The following is a 19,530-nucleotide window of genomic DNA, read 5'->3' on the forward strand; positions in this document are numbered from 1 at the left end:
GCAGAAACCCACACAGCCCGTCTGCTGCAGGAGAGCAAGTTTATGATCTGTGAATGCTGCAGTCACACAGGTTATGTATCACAGAAAATGAGAAACACATTCTTAAAATTCAAATCTTTATTTTTACTTCAAACAAATAACTACCCTGTTATTGTAGCATGGTGGGTTCTGAATGCATCACCCGAGTTTTTCTGCAGAGATGTACAAAAAATAACTTCACATAAAGAATCTACGCTTCAATCAAACACATGAAATATGGTTATTATATTCATTTATATTAGACATTTAAGATGATTATATGTGAAAAGATCAAATACTCAATAAAGAAACACTGAAACAAGTAGAAGTTGATTTATGTTTCTGACTGCTGAGCCAGGAAATCTGATGGTGAGAAAAGGCGAGCAGAAAACAGTCAGTCAGCATGTGTGCAGTTGGTGGACGCTCCCTTGTTTGTGAGGATCATCAGCAGAGAGAGTCCACAGCAGTACACCAGACTCTTCACTATCAGCACTGTGTACAGCAGGCAGAGCAGCTTCACCCTGCACTGAGACTGGAAGGACACTGAAGGACAGACAGACACAAAGAGACAGACAGACAGTCGGGTTATTCCTCTCAGATCAAGGAGAAAAAGTCCAAATAGAAACAGCTTCTTCTTCAAGTGGATGAATTGATGTAGTGTTTGTGTCCACTTGGGGGCAGAAGAACTCCACAAGCAGCTAACAAACTGATCTCTGACATATTATGGTCTGTCTGCTGTTTGGTGCTGAGCAGCTAGTGTACAGTGGCTTTATCAGAGCTTGTTGATGAAGATTTGATCAATTAGTGACACTTTAAGTCCCTAAACTTGTTCCAGCTCCCTCATTGGACATTGGAGCTGTCCATGCAGAGAGGCAGCAGGTGATCTTACAGTCAGCTGGCTGCAGAGCTGGCAGGTCTGCTGGCTCTCTCTCTGGAGGACAGGAGGCTGCTGGAGCTGGAACCTCTGAAACAGAAAAGGAGTCAAATGTTTGGAGCTGCAGTGAGAAATGTCAGTCCTCTGCTCCTCTGCTCTCTTTGACAGCATCTCCACATGAAGCTGAATCACTGCTGAACACAGTCACCAAGCCTTCATTACCTTGTTGTGTTTGGGCCTCCACTGTGCCCCCCTCGTGCTTCACCCAGCAGCTGTATTTATATGTGTCAGAATCACTCCCATCAACCATCCTGATGGCAATGGTGCGTCCCGACTCTCTGAGCTCCAGCTGCTCTCCCTCAGCAGGGGCAGCTCCTCCGCTTCTCCGCCGTTCTTCTTCTGTCTTTTCCAGGAGAACTGGACCAGAGGAGGAAACATGGCTGAGGCCACACACAGCAGGGAGCTGTTCCCCTCCAGGTGGGCTCTGGATGCTGCTGGGTACACGCTCACCACGGGCTTCACTACCTGCTCATCTGAAGTTTGACAGCAGCAACAAGCAGCACAGACACACATTCACACAGTCAGCAGCAGCTTCCAGCACTGCACTGCATTCAGTCTGATCCTGGAAACTACATGGACTCTGATCACTAAACTACTCATCAATACAGCACAAAGTTCACTACATACACTGGATTCAGCTTCATATCAAACACAGTCATCACCTCATGTCATCATGGCTCACATGTGGAACACTCAGCATGTCTTTACATCATGAAATAAAATGTATTTCAAATTTATTGTATTTTTTATTGTAATTTTTTATATTTACAATATATATATATATATATATATATATAGGGTAGACAGAACAGTCAGCCGAGACTGCAAGACCAGACTGACCAACCTGTGCACAGCCTGGATTGATTACAAGAAGGCCTATGACTCAATGCCTCACAGCTGGATACTGGAATGCCTAGAATTGTACAAGATCAACAGGACCCTAAGAGCCTTCATCAGGAACTCAATGGGGATGTGGCATACAACACTAGAGGCCAACTCCAAGCCCATAGCACAAGTCACCATCAAGTGCGGGATCTACCAAGGAGATGCTCTGTCCCCACTGCTGTTCTGCATAGGCCTGAACCCCCTCAGTGAGATCATTAACAAGACTGGCTACGGATACCGACTACGGAACGGAGCGGTTGTCAGCCACCTCCTGTACATGGATGACATCAAGCTGTATGCCAAGAGTGAACGAGACATCAATTCACTGATACACACTACCAGGCTATACAGCAATGACATTGGAATGTCATTCGGGCTGGAGAAGTGTAGTCGGATGGTAACAAAGAGAGGGAAGGTAGTCAGAACTGAGGGGATTGAACTACCAGAAGGCAACATTGCAGACATAGAGGACGGTTACAAGTACCTGGGGATCCCACAGGCGAATGGGAACCATGAAGAGGCTGCTAGGAAAGCTGCAACCACCAAGTACCTGCAGAGGGTCAGGCAAGTCCTGAGGAGTCAGCTGAACGGTAAGAACAAGATCCGGGCCATCAACACCTACGCCCTGCCCGTGATCAGGTACCCTGCTGGGGTAATAGGCTGGCCAAAGGAGGAGATAGAAGCCACTGACATCAAGACAAGAAAGCTCCTTACCATGCATGGAGGGTTTCACCCCAAGTCTAGCACCCTGAGGCTGTACGCTAAGCGGAAGGAAGGGGGCCGGGGACTGGTGAGTGTCAGCACCACAGTCCAGGATGAGACAAGAAACATCCACGAATACATCACGAAGATGGCCCCAACTGACAGTGTGCTCAGTGAATACCTCAGGCAGCAGAAACCCAAGAAAGAGGAGGAAGGCGAGGAACCATCATGGAAGGACAGGCCCCTGCACGGTATGTACCACCGGCAGATAGAGGAGGTGGCTGATATACAGAAATCCTACCAGTGGCTGGACAAAGCTGGACTGAAAGACAGCACAGAGGCACTAATCATGGCAGCACAAGAACAAGCTCTGAGTACAAGATCCATAGAGGCTGGGGTCTATCACACCAGGCAAGACCCCAGGTGCAGGCTGTGTAAAGATGCCCTGAGACAATCCAGCACATAACAGCAGGGTGCAAGATGCTAGCAGGCAAGGCATACATGGAGCGCCATAACCAAGTGGCCGGCATAGTGTACAGAAACATCTGTGCCGAGTATAACCTGGAAGTCCCAAGGTCAAAATGGGAGATGCCCCAAGGGTGATGGAGAATGACCGAGCTAAGATCCTGTGGGACTTCCAGATGCAGACGGACAAAATGGTGGTGGCTAACCAACCGGACATAGTGGTGGTAGACAAACAGAAGAAGACGGCTGTAGTGATCGATGTAGCGGTTCCAAATGACAGCAATATCAGGAAGAAGGAACACGAGAAGCTGGAGAAATACCAAGGGCTCAGAGAAGAGCTCGAGAGGATGTGGAGGGTGAAGGTAACGGTGGTCCCCGTGGTTATCGGAGCACTAGGTGCGGTGACTCCCAAGCTAGGCGAGTGGCTCCAGCAGATCCCGGGAACAACATCGGACATCTCTGTCCAGAAGAGCGCAGTCCTGGGAACAGCTAAGATACTGCAAGAGGACCCTCAAGCTCCCAGGTCTCTGGTAGAGGACCCGAGCTTGAAGGATAAACCCGCCCGCAGCAGGGGCGTGCTGGTGTGTTTATATATATATATATATATATATATATATATATATATATATATATATATATATATATGTGTGTGTGTGTGTGTGTGTGTGTGTGTGTGTGTGGGTTTTTCTCGATATTGTTTTTCAAAAATAAATGAATCATTTTTGACATTATTCTGCACTAAACACAACACAACATTTTTCACCATGATTTAATTCCAACAATAAAATTTTAATTTTTCTTTCAGTTTTTATTTAGTTGATTTTTAAATGTTTTAATTAATACCTTACTTCTTTTTCAGATTTCATAATTCTTTGTTTTTATTCTGCAGTAACTGGAACAGCAATACATCTACTGTTTGGTTTTATTATGCATTTTTCATATATGTAAATAAATAATTACATTTAAATCCAATGAAGCAGAAACTTGAATGAGAATTTTAATAATAATAATGCATTGGATTTATATAGCGCTTTTCAAGGCACCCAAAGCGCTTTACAATGACATTATTCATTCACGCTCACATTCACACACTGGTGGAGGCAAGCTACGGTTGTAGCCACAGCCGCCCTGGGGCAGACTGACAGAAGCGAGGCTGCCATATCACGCCATCGGCCCCTCTGGCCAACACCAGTAGGCGGTAGGTGAAGTGTCTTGCCCAAGGACACAACGACCAGGACAGAGAGGCCAGGAAACGAACCGGCGACCTTCCGGTTACAGGTGCCCTTCCCAACCCTCTGAGCCACGGTCGCCCCACGGTCGCACCTTTTTTTTAACATAATATAAAATAATTAAAACTAAAATTTAAAGTATGTGAAAATTTCTATTTATTTCTTCATTCTTTTTAAAGAATCATTTACTGGTAGCATTTTTTAAGTTTTTCTTTTCATTTGACATTTAGACTCGCACATCAAACAAACCTGACTCAGTAAGAACAATGTCATATTTTAGCCTCATTCTTTTTATTCCAAATTAAAAATGTTTTATACGTCCCTGATCAATATCTATGTTAATTTATATATGAATGTAATTGCAAGAAATGCTCTTTTCATGAAGAAGATACATCTTTAAAAACTAAATCTAAATTTTCTCTTCAGCATAGTTTTTAATTTAAAAGTTTGCTGCAACTTATTATAACACCAAATATGATCTTGTGTTAAAAAGCAGCAGATGGTGCAGAATCACTGAGATGATCAAATCCTAAATATTTGTAACATCACTAATATTTCAGAAATAAAGAATAACTTTAGTTGTTCAGTGAGATTTCAACATGTTCTCAGAGATTATTGAGCTTTTCTTATGTAACAATGGCTGCAGATGAATTCTCTACTAATGATGAAAAAACTAACATGTAAAGCCTGAAGCAGCAGAAACTGACTTTCAACACATTTTCAGCTTCTACAATAAAACAACTGAAGGAAAATAAATGTTTGTTCTTACCTGTTACAGACAGTTTAGTTCCAGAGCCAAAGATGTAGTACACGTTTCCTCTCACAGTGAGACAGACTGCTACAAAAACCTGTCTGCTGTTGAATGTGTCAGCTGAGGTGAATGAGTCCAAATGAGGAAGCAGGATCATATTTCAGCTCCATGATGTGTTTCTCTAATGTTCATATCAACATGACTGTCTCTTCTTCTCTTTTCTTTTAGCCACACTAGCAGCACGGCTCTGATGTTAATGTCAGTCTGTTGGTCAGTCCACTACTTTAGTCCACATGAAAATAGAAAATCACTATATAAGCACCAGTCCATTTATCCCATCAATGATGCCACCACTACAATGAAACATGCTGCTGATAGTATCATGGTTTGGCCCATCTGGCTCACCATCATTAATCACACAATCAATTTTGAATCATAGCAGCAAATTCTAAAGAAAACTATCAGAACAGTCTTTGCAGAGGAGAATATTCATGCTAATGGACATCATCCAAGTGAGCCCTGGTGTTGGTAAAAGAAAATACAAATCAAAGTTACTGTCATATAAAATATGATCAACGTTTAGAGAGTGTTCAGAGAATAAGATCCACAGCTCTTCTGGTGTCACAGTTACACATCCTCATCTTTCAGAATAAGAAGTCAGCCTTCAAGGTGGGTTTGAAACAGTTGCATTCAATAACACAGATCATTTCTTAGAATGTACATACAGATATATTTATAAGATAAAGTTTAACCTGCACAAAAAGTTAAAAATAAATTATCAGGTCTAATTACGTTCATTTGTGTCTCCCTCTTGTTGTGGTTTTCCCTTGTTCCTCGTTGGATTGTCTGAGTTTCCTCCACTCATCTTCCCCTGTGGTTTTTGAAAACATTTCATCCGAGAAGCTTCTTCAGTTCTAAGAGCACATGGTGGTGTCCCAGATTTTTAAGCCCTGTTGGGAGTGGGACTCCCCACCATTGACCCTAGAACTGAAGAAGCTTCTCGAATGAGAGGTGAAACATCTTCAAGAAACTTCAAGAAGTCCAGATGCTTTTTTTCAAGTGTCTTAGAGTATGATGACCTGAATGACAGAGAACCTTCACAGACATATTGGAGAGAAAGGGCCTCGCCCAGGCCACAGACATGTTGGACATCCTCATGTCTGTGTTCTGTGCTGAGTGGAAATCCACGTCTCCTTGATATTTTGCCCTAACATTAGGGATGGGTACCGGTATCCGGTGCCGTAATGGCATAAACGGTAGTAACCAGATCGAAAAGCAGCGCACATTTCGGTGCTTTTTTTCTCCTGAGATGTCATACACTTTGGATTCTAGCCAATCATTTTACCTTTCCAAGGATAGTAGGCGGGCCCAGGTACGTACATTCTTTTAGAGCAGAGCTACAGATTAAAAATGCCCAAAGGAAAGCGGTCAAAGTCTGGCTGTACTTCACAGCAAAAGATGCAAACTCAGCAGCCTGCAACAAGTGCTTTAAGCTGATTCTGTGCAAAGGAGGAAACAGCTCGAATCTGATGAAACACCTGGCGACACATAGCGTTTTTTGTTGTTTTTTTTAAGCCGAGAAATGCACCGTACCTACTGCGGGTGTGGTGCTTGTTATCGGACCCGGAGTTAGCAACATCCCCCAAGAACCCGAAGAGTAGAGTCCTGGCCCCTAGCCCTGCCAGTGTAGCAGAAATGATGACGATGATGATGGCAGCAGCAGCCGTTCTTCTCTGCGTGAGTAGCTTAATGTTGTTCGTGTGTAATTTACTTTGAGTAGGCTAACCACGTTATTACATTAATGCATGTAAGGTGAACTAGCAAACAGCGTCGTAGTTACATGCGGCCGTCTTCTTGTTTGATGGCAGATGGAAAACAGTTAAACAGGTTTTTGGACCAATTTTGTGTTTTTTCCATTGTTTAAGCACTGCTCCCAGCCAAGAGTGATACCATATATGCCCTATAGCTGCAGAAAAGGCTAACATTGTTATCTTTTTACAAAAAACAGCTAAACATGAGAGGTTTTTGGACAAAGTTTGTGTTCTCCATTTTTTAAGCACCGTTTAAGCACCGGCACCATTTCAAAAGTACCGGTTTGGCACCGGTATCGGAAAAAACCTAAACGATACCCATCCCTACCTAACATGGCAAAAATTTACCAGTTTTCAGGTTCACATGTTGGTCTGCGATCAATCATCTCTGCTGGAATCTGAGGCTCTGAGCCTAAACATTTTACTGCTGATAGTGATGTGTTGTTGTTACCTGTTTGTGACAAATAAAAAACTTGAATCCTCTCCTACTGGACGTTACATTTTGTCCATCCAATTAAGTTGGTGACATCTAATCATACAATGTCCTTCCACACCTTATCATCTATTTCTAACTTTTTAAAAAAAAAGTTTGCTTAAATACCTTATGTCACGAGCTGCAGGGGGCAGACTGTGTGGAGAGAGTAGAGGACCCAAGCGCAGACAGAGGCGAGGAGAAAAAACTGGACTTAACGAAAAGCGAACCTTTATTCAGGGCTGAAAACTCACAAAAAATGCAAAAGCTGAGGGAAAACCTGAACATAAACTGGGAAACTATGACTCGGACTGTCACTGTGACTTCATAGTATGACTTACTGTGACCTGACTGGGAAACTCTGACGAGGGGTACATACGGAAAGAAACACAGACAACACTACACTGAACACAGGAAGACTGAGGACTTAAATACACACATGAGGTGATCAGGGGAAGTGGAGACACATGAGGACACAGCTGACTGGAATGAAACATAATGACAACACAGGGGAGAGTAAAACTAACCACATGAACACAGAACATAAGACCCTTTTCAAAATAAAATAAAGAACATGAAGATTTAGACACAACAACAAAAGCTTAACAGACCTAAAACACATGACAGACTGGACAAGGAACCAAAAACAGAAACCAAGGAGTTGATGATATATAATCACTAACCTAAACCTCCACTAAACCCGAAATAAGAATAAACACACAAAGGTATATTCACCAAACTAACATGAAAACTTCAAACCTACAAAATAAAACTGAAAACACTGGGTCAGAGACTCAGCCTGTGACACCTTCATTACATTTTCTTCATTTCTGTAATATTCTTAACACAGAAAATTCTATTACATACACATGAAAATATGCTTCACATCATGTTTTATACAGTTTATGCAACCTTACTTCCATCAGGACATTTTCACAAGAACATTCATTTTGGCATTGTCTTTTTTTTAATCCAGTTATACACAAACACATTCTTTTACTGTTTATCAATCACAGTTCAATCAATATGAAGTTCTTTTAAATAAATCATATACAGTGGAACCCCGACTTACGAAATTAATGCATTCCAGAGGGTCTTTCGTAAGTCGGGGAGGCTTCAATCTCTTTCTACCCCGGGATCACATGACACTTTGCCAGCAGCATCGTGCTGTGGTGGTGTTTTGCTACGTGAGGCTGAGGTATACTTCACAAGGTGGCATGAAGAAGAACACTGATGTGGTTGTAGTGCAGAAAATCTCCCAGGACATCAGCCAGGACGTGGACAACAAGTACAACTTCAATGGTAAATGGCCTGTATTTGTATAGGGCTTTACTTAGTCCCTTGGACCCCAAAGCGTTTTACACTACATTCAGTCATTCACACATTCACTCACTGGTGATAGCAGCTACATTGTAGCCACAGCTGACCTGGGGCGCACTGACAGAGGCGAGGCTCTGTAGGTGGAATCAGCAGGTCTGACTCTGCAGCAAAAGTTTTCCCTCTCGTTCTGCAGGAAAACCACCAGTTTGCTGAGGTTGTCTTTCAGGACACTTCTCTTGGCTTTTTATCTACTTCCTGTTTACTTTCAACCAGAGACAAAATCATGTAAAACTCATGTTTGTTCTGAAAGCTGAAGGAGGCTCAGACCACATATCATAATATAAGCTGCTTGTTCAAGACGACATGTTTTCTAAATTCTCTATGTGAGGATAAAGCAGGACTAACAGGGCTTAAAACCAAAGTAGGAATTAAAACCTTTCAACATCATGAACAGAAACACTAAATGTACATTTCCTTACAAGCAGGACTTGCAGACAGTGGGAAGGAGCAGCTCTGTTTTTCAGGGAACAAACCTCTGACACAACCAGGTCAGGGCGGCCACCTGCTGGGTTTGGACAATTTCGGAACCAACTAGATGGAAATCTGTCCAACAAATCAGCGTCCTAATGAGCCGCTGCTAGAAGGACAAAATCCTGACCTGACATCAGTCCAAGATTTGTCTTTAAAATGTCCTAAAGTGAAAGTGTCTGGTTAAATGTACTGAAAGGTGTTAAACAACAAGTGCTGCTGGAAGAGTTTTCATGAAGAGAACATTAACACTGTGAATGAGGGATGGACTTTGATTCAGTTTGACACAATCTGTTTTTCTTTCACTTTGAATAAATGTTTTTGTGGAAGTTTGATGTCATCTGTTCCTCTTGTTTCTGTCTTAAAACATGAAAAATCTGTTTAAACAGAAATAAATAGAATTGAATTTCTGACAGCAGTAAATAAAAATCTCCCTGAGCTCAGTATGTTTGTGACTCTGAGATGGAGGTGAAATCTGTGAACCTGGGCTGTGGTTTACTGCTCTCTTCCTGTCACAAACACTGTTTGACATCTGTTCATCTGTTGGTTTTTGTTCAGGCTGCAGGGATCATTTCTCACTGTGGGGATCTCTCTTTGCACACATGCAGTAGTAGGTGGCTGAATGATCGCGTTTAACTTTATCTATCTTCAACTCACAGCCAATCACTGTATTCTCCACTGAGAAATCATCAATCTGAGGATGATTGAAATCTGTTTTGACTTCACTTGTATTTTTGTTAATTACAAGAATCTGTGTGAATGTTTCATTCATCTGGAACCACCATAACCCAACAAAATCACACTGTTCAGTCCCTCCACAGCTGAAGGAGACACTTTCTCCAACTCTCCTGGTCAGTGTTAAATCATCCTGAAACAGCTGTTCTGCTGCCATGGTAACCAGTGCTGTAGAGACACAGACAGATAGATGAAGGTTAGTGTGACAGTGTTTGTTACAGGTTGACTTTGTTGGCTCCTGATTGGCTGGAAACACTCACCTGAACACAGACAGCACAGAGCAGCAGCTGGGAGGAAAAGCATTTTGTGCAGTGGTGTTTCCTCTGGTGAACCTGGGGAGAAGTGGCGCTCTGATGCAGCTGAGGCCAAACAAGGACGAGCTGTGAGATCAGACGAGGGCCACGTGGTTTCTAACAGGTCCTCAAAGCTCCCATCAGCCCCTGCGGCCCACAGATAAGACTGCTGCTGCTGATTGACAGCTCAGCTGAAGCTGCTGTGTGGTTTCATCGTCTTCATTTCAATCTGACAGCAGATCCAAAAATCTGGGTCACATGATGCAGAAACACTCAAACACATTCATGTTCCCACAAACACATTCAGGTTGCTGTGAATTTAGTAACACACACTGTTATCTGTTGTTTTCTTCTTTATCTAACCTTTTGAAGATGTTCACCTTTTCTTTGTTTTTGTGAATCAAAATGAATAAATAATATTCACAGCATCTCATTTTTAATTGTTCTGTTTTATTGACAACATTTTAAGAATCATTCAAAATGATGATCATCAATGATAATATCTATAAACAGTAATAAAAACAGGGCTGTGTTTTACGTCATCTTCAGCTTCATTTATTTGTACCCATGGTTAGATTTCATTTGCAGTAGGCAGTCATCCACCTTTACATACACATTTAGGCCTATTTGGAAACATCTCCGTGATCTCTACCAAGACAAAAGGATCAGAGAGACTGGTGTTGTCTCAACACTGTTCATAGTGTTTTTGTGGTGTGAAATGTGATACCTTAGTTATTTACCTCAGAGCCAATTTTTGGCTCTCGCCTTTAGTTCATGTTTGTTTTCATCGTTGTTGTCACACCGAACCTCCTGTAATAAACTTCACTTAATTCTTCGCCATCGAGCGTCTGAGTTTTGTCTACGCCTGAGTCCACTCCTCCATGACAACATCTGTTTCATATTTTGTCTTTTTCACTTCATAGTAAATCACTTAAGTTATAGATTATTTCCCCTGACATAAAACACAAATCTGTGGAATAAATCTCATCAGATTTTATATTTACATTTAAGATTTTTAAATCACGGATTCTTTAAAAGAATCACTAAAGTTCAGCAAATTTATAATTTATCCTCCTTCACTTGTGTCAAATATGGACAAACCTTTGTTCTCCTGAAAGTTTGCCTTCACTAAGACCCATGCCCTGGTGTTCCTACCATGCCAAAATACAGAAATATGTCAGGCAATGAGTTGGAATAAAGTTGAATTAAACCTTGAAACACAGAGATGGAGGATATTTTATACCTTTCATTTATAAACAGTCAAAGCAGACGGGGTCATTTTTGAGCCCAAAGGAAAACAGATGTGATTATTTGCTGCCAGTAAAAAACTTGAAGTAGTTTAAAAACAGCTTCCTACATTAACTTTGACATAAACCCGTCTGTGATAATCTGTTAAAGCAACCGACTCTGGTTGTGTAACAATAATCACAATAACTGATCATTTAATGTATTTTTTTTACCCGAAAACAAAGAAACATTTCGTATAAATGAGGTTTTATCAGACATACGTTTGAAATGGAATAAAGAAATAGTGTCAAAATGTTTGAATTAAGTTTTAATTAAAAGTGGGGGGAAAATCCACTTCATATTAATTAAGTATCAATCAAACCAGATGGGGTCATTGTTGACCCCTGAGGTGTGATTATGTGCTGCCATTTAAAAATTATAAATGTTCAAAAAACTTTCTCACTAAAGTTCAACATACAGTCAGATAGTCAAAATTTTTTTTTTCAGGGTGGTGAAAGAAGCTGGCAGAATTATTGGAACAAATCTGCCAGAGATTAGTAATATCTTCTGCACTCGCTGTTTGAGGAGGGTGCACAGTATCCTGCGGGACCAATATCATCCTGCGCGCCACCTTTTCCATCTGCTGCCCTTAGGGAGAAGGTACAGGTCCATACAGGCCAGAACATCCAGATTGGCCAACAGCCTGTATCCACAGGCTGTGAGGCTTCTGAACTCTTTGTCCCCTCTCTCTCATGGACAATAACCATATCCAATTTCTAAATATTACTTGTCATGTTGTATGTTGTTGCTAAGGACTGTTTTATTGCACTGGAGTCATATCTATATTTACACTTATCATTATTTTTATTCACGGGTGTATGGAAGCTCCAAACGCAATTTCGTTGTTTTTCTGGCAATGACAATAAATAAATAATTGAATTAATTGAATTGAATTGAAAATTATCTAAACATTTAAATATTTTATTTCCTCATTTTGTTTTTGCTCAAAAACAAAGTATACTTTATGTAAACAAGGTCTGGTGGGCGTAAAATGTAAAATGTAGGATAAGTTTTGTGTTAATGTTTTGGTCTTAAGTAAAACTAAGATGCAACACTGAATTGATTGACAATTTATACTTTAAAAACACTCAAATGAAGTGGGGACATGTTTGACCCCTGAGGACATCAGGTGTATGTAAATCGGGACGACATTATGAGGGTTCAATCTTAATATTAATATCAACAGAATTTATAGTTCAGCGTGGGTGAACTTAATAAATATTCAGCACTGGTTAAATAATCAAATTAGTAAATGATCTTTGTTTTGAGTTTGTGTCTCTGTGCTGGTCTTAATTATAATTATGATTTTATTTCAATTTTTAACTCAATTTTATTATTTGTATAAATTGTATTAGTCTGAATAATTAAGCTGATTGATCAATGACACATTTTGATTAAAAAAAAGTTTACATATTTATAATTAGGAAAAGTTAGAAAGATGCTCAATATCTATCTGAACTGATGGTGTCTTGTGAAATTGTTTTTACAAATGTTGTCTTATTTTATTCACTTTTTCAGTATTTTTAAATCATAATGGTTCTACATGAGTTCTGTGGGATTTAATGTTTAGACTTCATCTTGTATTTTCCTGCTGTGATCGTCCTAAACATCAACTCTGAGTTCACACTTTGTTTCTCTCACATACATGAACACAGATGCTTCCTGAATAACTTGAAGCAGAGTTCATGCTTGTAACTGTCATTGTGTTATTAAAGTGAAAAGCCACAGCTAACGGTGTGGAGGCTGCAGAGCAGAAACCCACACAGCCCGTCTGCTGCAGGAGAGCAAGTTTATGATCTGTGAATGCTGCAGTCACACAGGTTATGTATGACAGAAAAAAGTGAGAAATGCATTCTTAAAGTTCAAATCTTTATTTTTACTTCAAACAAGTAACTACACTGTTATTGTATTATGGTGGGATCTGAATGCATCACCACAGTTTTTCTGCAGAGATGTACAAAAAATTAAAACTTCATATAAAGAATCTACACTTCTAAAAACACATTAAACATGCTTATTTGTAAATTTATATGACACAGTTTAAGATGATTAAATGAGAAAAAGTCATATGCTCAGTAATGAAACACTGAACCAACCAGAAATTAATTTACATTTCTGACTGCTGACTCGAGGAAATCTGATGGTGAGAAAAGGCGAGCAGAAAACAGTCAGTCAGCATGTGTGCAGTTGGTGGACGCTCCCTTGTTTGTGAGGATCATCAGCAGAGAGAGTCCACAGCAGTACACCAGACTCTTCACTATCAGCACTGTGTACAGCAGGCAGAGCAGCTTCACCCTGCACTGAGACTGGAAGGACACTGAAGGACAGACAGACACAAAGAGACAGACAGACAGTCGGGTTATTCCTCTCAGATCAAGGAGAAAAAGTCCAAATAGAAACAGTCACAGCTTCTTCTTCAAGTGGATGAATTGATGTAGTGTTTGTGTCCACTTGGGGGCAGAAGAACTCCACAAGCAGCTAACAAACTGATCTCTGACATATTATGGCCTGTCTGCTGTTTGGTGCTGAGCAGCTAGTGTACAGTGGCTTTATCAGAGCTTGTTGGATGAAGATTTGATCAATTAGTGACACTTTAAGTCCCTAAACTTGTTCCAGCTCCCTCATTGGACATTGGAGCTGTCCATGCAGAGAGGCAGCAGGTGATCTTACAGTCAGCTGGCTGCAGAGCTGGCAGGTCTGCTGGCTCTCTCTCTGGAGGACAGGAGGCTGCTGGAGCTGGAACCTCTGAAACAGAAAAGGAGTCAAATGTTTGGAGCTGCAGTGAGAAATGTCAGTCCTCTGCTCCTCTGCTCTCTTTGACAGCATCTCCACATGAAGCTGAATCACTGCTGAACACAGTCACCAAGGCTTCATTACCTTGTTGTGTTTGGGCCTCCACTGTGCCCCCCTCGTGCTTCACCCAGCAGCTGTATTTATATGTGTCAGAATCACTCCCATCAACCATCCTGATGGCAATGGTGCGCCCCGCCTCTCTGAGCTCCAGCTGCTCTCCCTCAGCAGGGGCAGCTCCTCCGCTTCTCCGCCGTTCTTCTTCTGTCTTTTCCAGGAGAACTGGACCAGAGGAGGAAACATGGCTGAGGCCACACACAGCAGGGAGCTGTTCCCTCCAGGTGGGCTCTGGATGCTGCTGGGTACACGCTCACCACGGGCTTCACTACCTGCTCATCTGAAGTTTGACAGCAGCAACAAGCAGCACAGACACACATTCACACAGTCAGCAGCAGCTTCCAGCACTGCACTGCATTCAGTCTGATCCTGGAAACTACATGGACTCTGATCACTAAACTACTCATCAATACAGCACAAAGTTCACTACATACACTGGATTCAGCTTCATATCAAACACAGTCATCACCTCATGTCATCATGGCTCACATGTGGAACACTCAGCGTGGTTTTAAAACTAAAATTAAATTTCAGTTTAATTTGTCATGTGTTTGCTTTTTATTGTTTTATAGAAATTGAATTCGTTCCAATTTTAAAATATATACATTTGTCTTTATACAAGTGAAAATGTATTTTCCATATTAGTCCTTAGACACGAGTTCTAACAGAAATACTCTTCTGTCCAAAAATAAATTAATCTTTTTTCATATTGTTTTGTACTATTAATAAAATTACATATCATTTCACAAAATTCAATTCAGCAGATAAAATTTCCATTCTTCTTGTCTTTGATATATTTTACCATAAAGACCATATTTGTCTTTCAGAATTATTTATTCTTAAATATTTTTGTGTACAAATTGGAAAAGTAATGCAGTGATTATTTTAAGTTATGTTTTTATTCATATAAAAACTGTAGTAACCATTTTAAAACACCAAAACTGAAATGGTGAATAAAACGTTTTCATTAATACGAGATATACTTCATGATTTTTTTAGTCATAAAATACAAATTATATGACAAAGTATATCTAAAAAATAGTTGTATGTTAAAGAATTTTGGAAAATTTAAGTATTATTAACTTTTTATTGTCACGTACAAATCCACACACACGACTTAATCTCAGAAATAAATATCGGAGTTTAAACATGTCATATTCATCCTGAATTAATTTCATATCATTTCCGAATTTTCTGACTTTTTTTAAATTTTTTTTTACCCGAAAACACTTTTTGAAGTAGCTACATGAATGTTTGACTATTAAAAAATATTTGTTCCTCAACATAAAGCAAATATTTCCTGAAACCATATTTGTTAATCTATAATAATTTAATTTTAACATCAAATATGATCTTGTGATCAAAAACCAGCAGATGGTGCAGAATTACTGAGACGATCAAATCCTAAATATTTGTAACATCACTAATATTTGCAGAAATAAAGAATAACTTTAGTTGTTCAGTGAGATTTAAACATGTTCTCAGAGATTATTGAGCTTTTCTTATGTAACAATGGCTGCAGATGAATTCTCTACTAATGATGAAAAACTAACATGTAAAGCCTGAAGCAGCAGAAACTGACTTTAAACACATTTTCAGCTTCTACAATAAAACAACTGAAGGAAAATAAATGTTTGTTCTTACCTGTTACAGACAGTTTAGTTCCAGAGCCAAAGATCCTGTAGTATCTATCTGTTACTCCCACAGTGAGACAGACTGCTACAAAAACCTGTCTGCTGTTGAATGTGTCAGCTGAGGTGAATGAGTCCAAATGAGGAAGCAGGATCATATTTCAGCTCCATGATGTGTTTCTCTAATGTTCATATCAACATGACTGTCTCTTCTTCTCTTTTCTTTTAGCCACACTAGCAGCACGGCTCTGATGTTAATGTCAGTCTGTTGGTCAGTCCACTACTTTAGTCCACATGAAAATAGAAAATCACTATATAAGCACCAGTCCATTTATCCCATCAATGATGCCACCACTACAATGAAACATGCTGCTGATAGTATCATGGTTTGGCCCATCTGGCTCACCATCATTAATCACACAATCAATTTTGAATTATAGCAGCAAATTCTAAAGAAAACTATCAGAACATCTGTCTGTGACCTGAATCTCAGGAGAAAGTGGGCCATGCAGCACCACAATGACACAAACCAGTCAAGTTTTTTTCTTTGTTCCAAATATGGTGAAAGAAAAATAATCCATTGAATCCAGCGAGTGATGTGATGAGTCTCTGATGTCTTTCTGATGTGGTTTTGTTGCGTCCTTCAAACCACACCTGGTGTATTTTAGAAGTGAAACATGTTGGTCTGCACAGGCTCTTCTATTTTCAACACTGACAGGATTTCCTTTGCTGTTTCTTCTGTCCTGCACATTTTCCTCTGTTCTGTGCAGCTTGATGGAGCTTTCAATTTTTTCAATTCAATTTTATTTATATAGCGCCAAATCACAACAAAAGTCGCCTCAAGGCGCTTCATAGGTTCTGTAGAAAATAGAGCCAGAGTTATTTTTAGTGGTGTGGAGCAAAGAGATGCTTCAGGGATGCTTCTGAAATGTGCTGTGGCATGTCTGCTGGAATCATCAGTGTTGTATTGAGTGGCCTCAGTCAGCTCCAGCAGCAGTAGGAACACAAAGCGTCCAATTTTTGAATTTTCTAACAGCTTTATAGGAATTTCAGCTCTCAGTCGATCTGCAACATGAACAGCTGGACACAGGTGTATTTCAGAAACTGTGGCAAAATGTTTTAAAGGCAACAAAGTCAAGTTCGTAGAGTGGTCATCACAAATCTGATCTCATTTTAATAGAAATGTGTTTATTACCGCAAAAACCATGCTTTAGAGAAAAAACAGGAGTAAAACAGGATAAATTAGTTAACACTAAAGTAACGGGTCACACCTATCACATTTAAGAAAAACAGAATGGGGAATAACATCATCGTTCTAAACAACTACTGTAGTGCACCGAAGAAAATAAAAGCATCATAAACGATTCCCTCAAATGAACAAAAGTACCTGCTCTATTGTGTTTGTGAATTTAAAGTGACTGAATGACCACAGATGAAATCTAAAGGAAAATTACAAGTAGTTTCCTATAAACAGTGATTTGTGCTTGTTCAGCACCACGGACAGCTCACTAAAGGCCTAAAGAACAAAAAGCTCAGAGACAGACAGAGAGGGAGCCAAGTCAGACACTGATACTTAAAAATACACACTGAGTAAAAATACGCTTGGTGTTTGCTCTCTCTGCTGTTGTCAGGGTACTGGGTCTGAGCGACCCAGGGTCCCTGAGCAGTTATGGACTTATCTTTTATTATATGTATATTTGGTATTGCTGTCCCTCTTCTACCTGTTTGCAGATATGTGCGTGTGTGTGTGTGTGTGTGTGTGTGTGGATGCAGGTGTTTCTGCGATCACCGGTTTACAGGCACTTTCAGGCCTGGTGGGTGTGGCCCTGCTAGTGGACTGGCCACACCCGAAGCTCCTGCCACACACCTGCTGCTGATCAGGGCTCGTTGGGGGAGCTATTTAGGAGAGTGTTAGAGCGGGATCATTGAGTTAGACTCCCAAGAGGAACGGGGAGAGGAAGGACAGCACGCACAGCGTGTGCAGAAACACGGCCGTCTGAGTGGGAAACACACATGGGAGTCTTGGGGGGCTACGGGGATAAATTGTGCATTAATTGTTAACCACACTGTAAATAAACACAGAGCTCTGCGCCTGGGTCCTCCTTCCCTCACCTTCCCCACGATTGGCCGTCGTCAACTGTGACAGCGGTAGAGTATCACGTCCACACAGTGGTGTGTTTGAGTAGCTTATCTGCAAATTGAATTAAAAACTTTTAGATAGATTCTTTTGTGATAGTATAGTCTTCACCTGCTTCATCCGACACGCTTTCTGTGTACTCACTACCTAATTTATAGCCAAAGTATTCACTCACTGTGTCTTTACTGTTTCGCTAGCTTAACTTAGCTTATAGCCAAACCGCTAGCAGCATTGCTAGCGGTTAGGTGCTATCTTCACCTGTCCCTCCTGCACTTTCCTGCTCATTGTGTCAGATGTTTAGTTACTCCTCGGCCTCCTTTAGCAGTAATGATACCTGTAACAAATGTAGCATATTTGCAGCTCTGGAGGCCAGGATTACTGAATTGGAGACTCGGCTTCGCACCCTTGATACACCCACAGCTAGCCAGGCCCCTATAGCTGGTGCAGCCGAAGATAGCATAGGCCCCGCAAGCTGTTCCCCGGCAGGCCCTGAGCAGCTGGGGAAAAAGGAAAGATGGGTGACTTTGAGGAGGAAGCATGGTCTTAAACAGAAGCCCCAGGTACACCACCAACCTGTTCATGTGTCGAACTGTTTTTCACTCAGGAATGAGGTCACACAGAGCTCAACTTTTCACTCGCGAGAGGTAAGCATTTGTCTTCAACTTGCTTTCCCCCTGCAGGTTGTTTTTATTGGTTACACACATGAATATTCATAAAGCTTGTTGCTGTATTACCTATGAGAAATTACTATAATTGGTCACAAAGTGTGATTGTGCTGTGCAAGCATGGTTATACAATGTGTGTGGTTATATGATGGGAGTGCAGCTCTCCCAGATTGTTGTCGGTAGAATCTGTTCTTCTCAAGGCTGCTTGTTCCCCTTATCAAGGTCGTGCAAGTAGTCATATGCGTAGGTTACCTAGATAGCAAACAGAAACATTCGAGCTTTTTAATGGCAACCTACAACACATACATTAAACCTAACACTGGACAAATTTATTAAACCCCCCAAAATATGACTATCCAGAGTTGGGACCAGGAAGTATAGTTGCAGTCTTACACGTCTCTCTGCAGCTTCTCTCCTCCTGCTACCCCCCCAAAAACCCATCTCCATTGAAACCGTGTCAGCTCCCAAACCGACAAAAAACAAACTAAAAATCAGCAAAAAATAACCTAAACATAAAAAAAAAAAAGAACAAAACAGTATCCACGTCTGAACCAAAGAGTAAAACAGTGAAATGTGGATTATTAAATATTAGGTCTCTCTCCTCCAAGTCTCTGTTAGTACATGACTTAATAATTGATCAACAAATCGATTTACTCTGCCTTACAGAAACCTGGTTGCAGCCGGATGATTATGTTAGTTTAAATGAATCAACACCCCCGAGTCATTCTAACTACCAGAAATCTCGAAGCACAGGCCGAGG

At 40.8% G+C, this 19,530-nt stretch overlaps 2 pseudogenes; both read right to left on the bottom strand.

Moving 5' to 3' along the window:
* Nucleotides 1-112: 112 nt before the first annotated feature.
* LOC120434182 lies at nucleotides 113-5,308 on the bottom strand (annotated as a pseudogene).
* An 8,129-nt stretch (nucleotides 5,309-13,437) lies between these two features.
* On the bottom strand, nucleotides 13,438-18,686 carry LOC120434146 (annotated as a pseudogene).
* Between the last annotated feature and the right edge of the window lie 844 nt (nucleotides 18,687-19,530).

The sequence above is a fragment of the Oreochromis aureus genome, linkage group 18, assembly GCF_013358895.1.
Source record: "Oreochromis aureus strain Israel breed Guangdong linkage group 18, ZZ_aureus, whole genome shotgun sequence".
Lineage (NCBI taxonomy): Eukaryota > Metazoa > Chordata > Actinopteri > Cichliformes > Cichlidae > Oreochromis > Oreochromis aureus.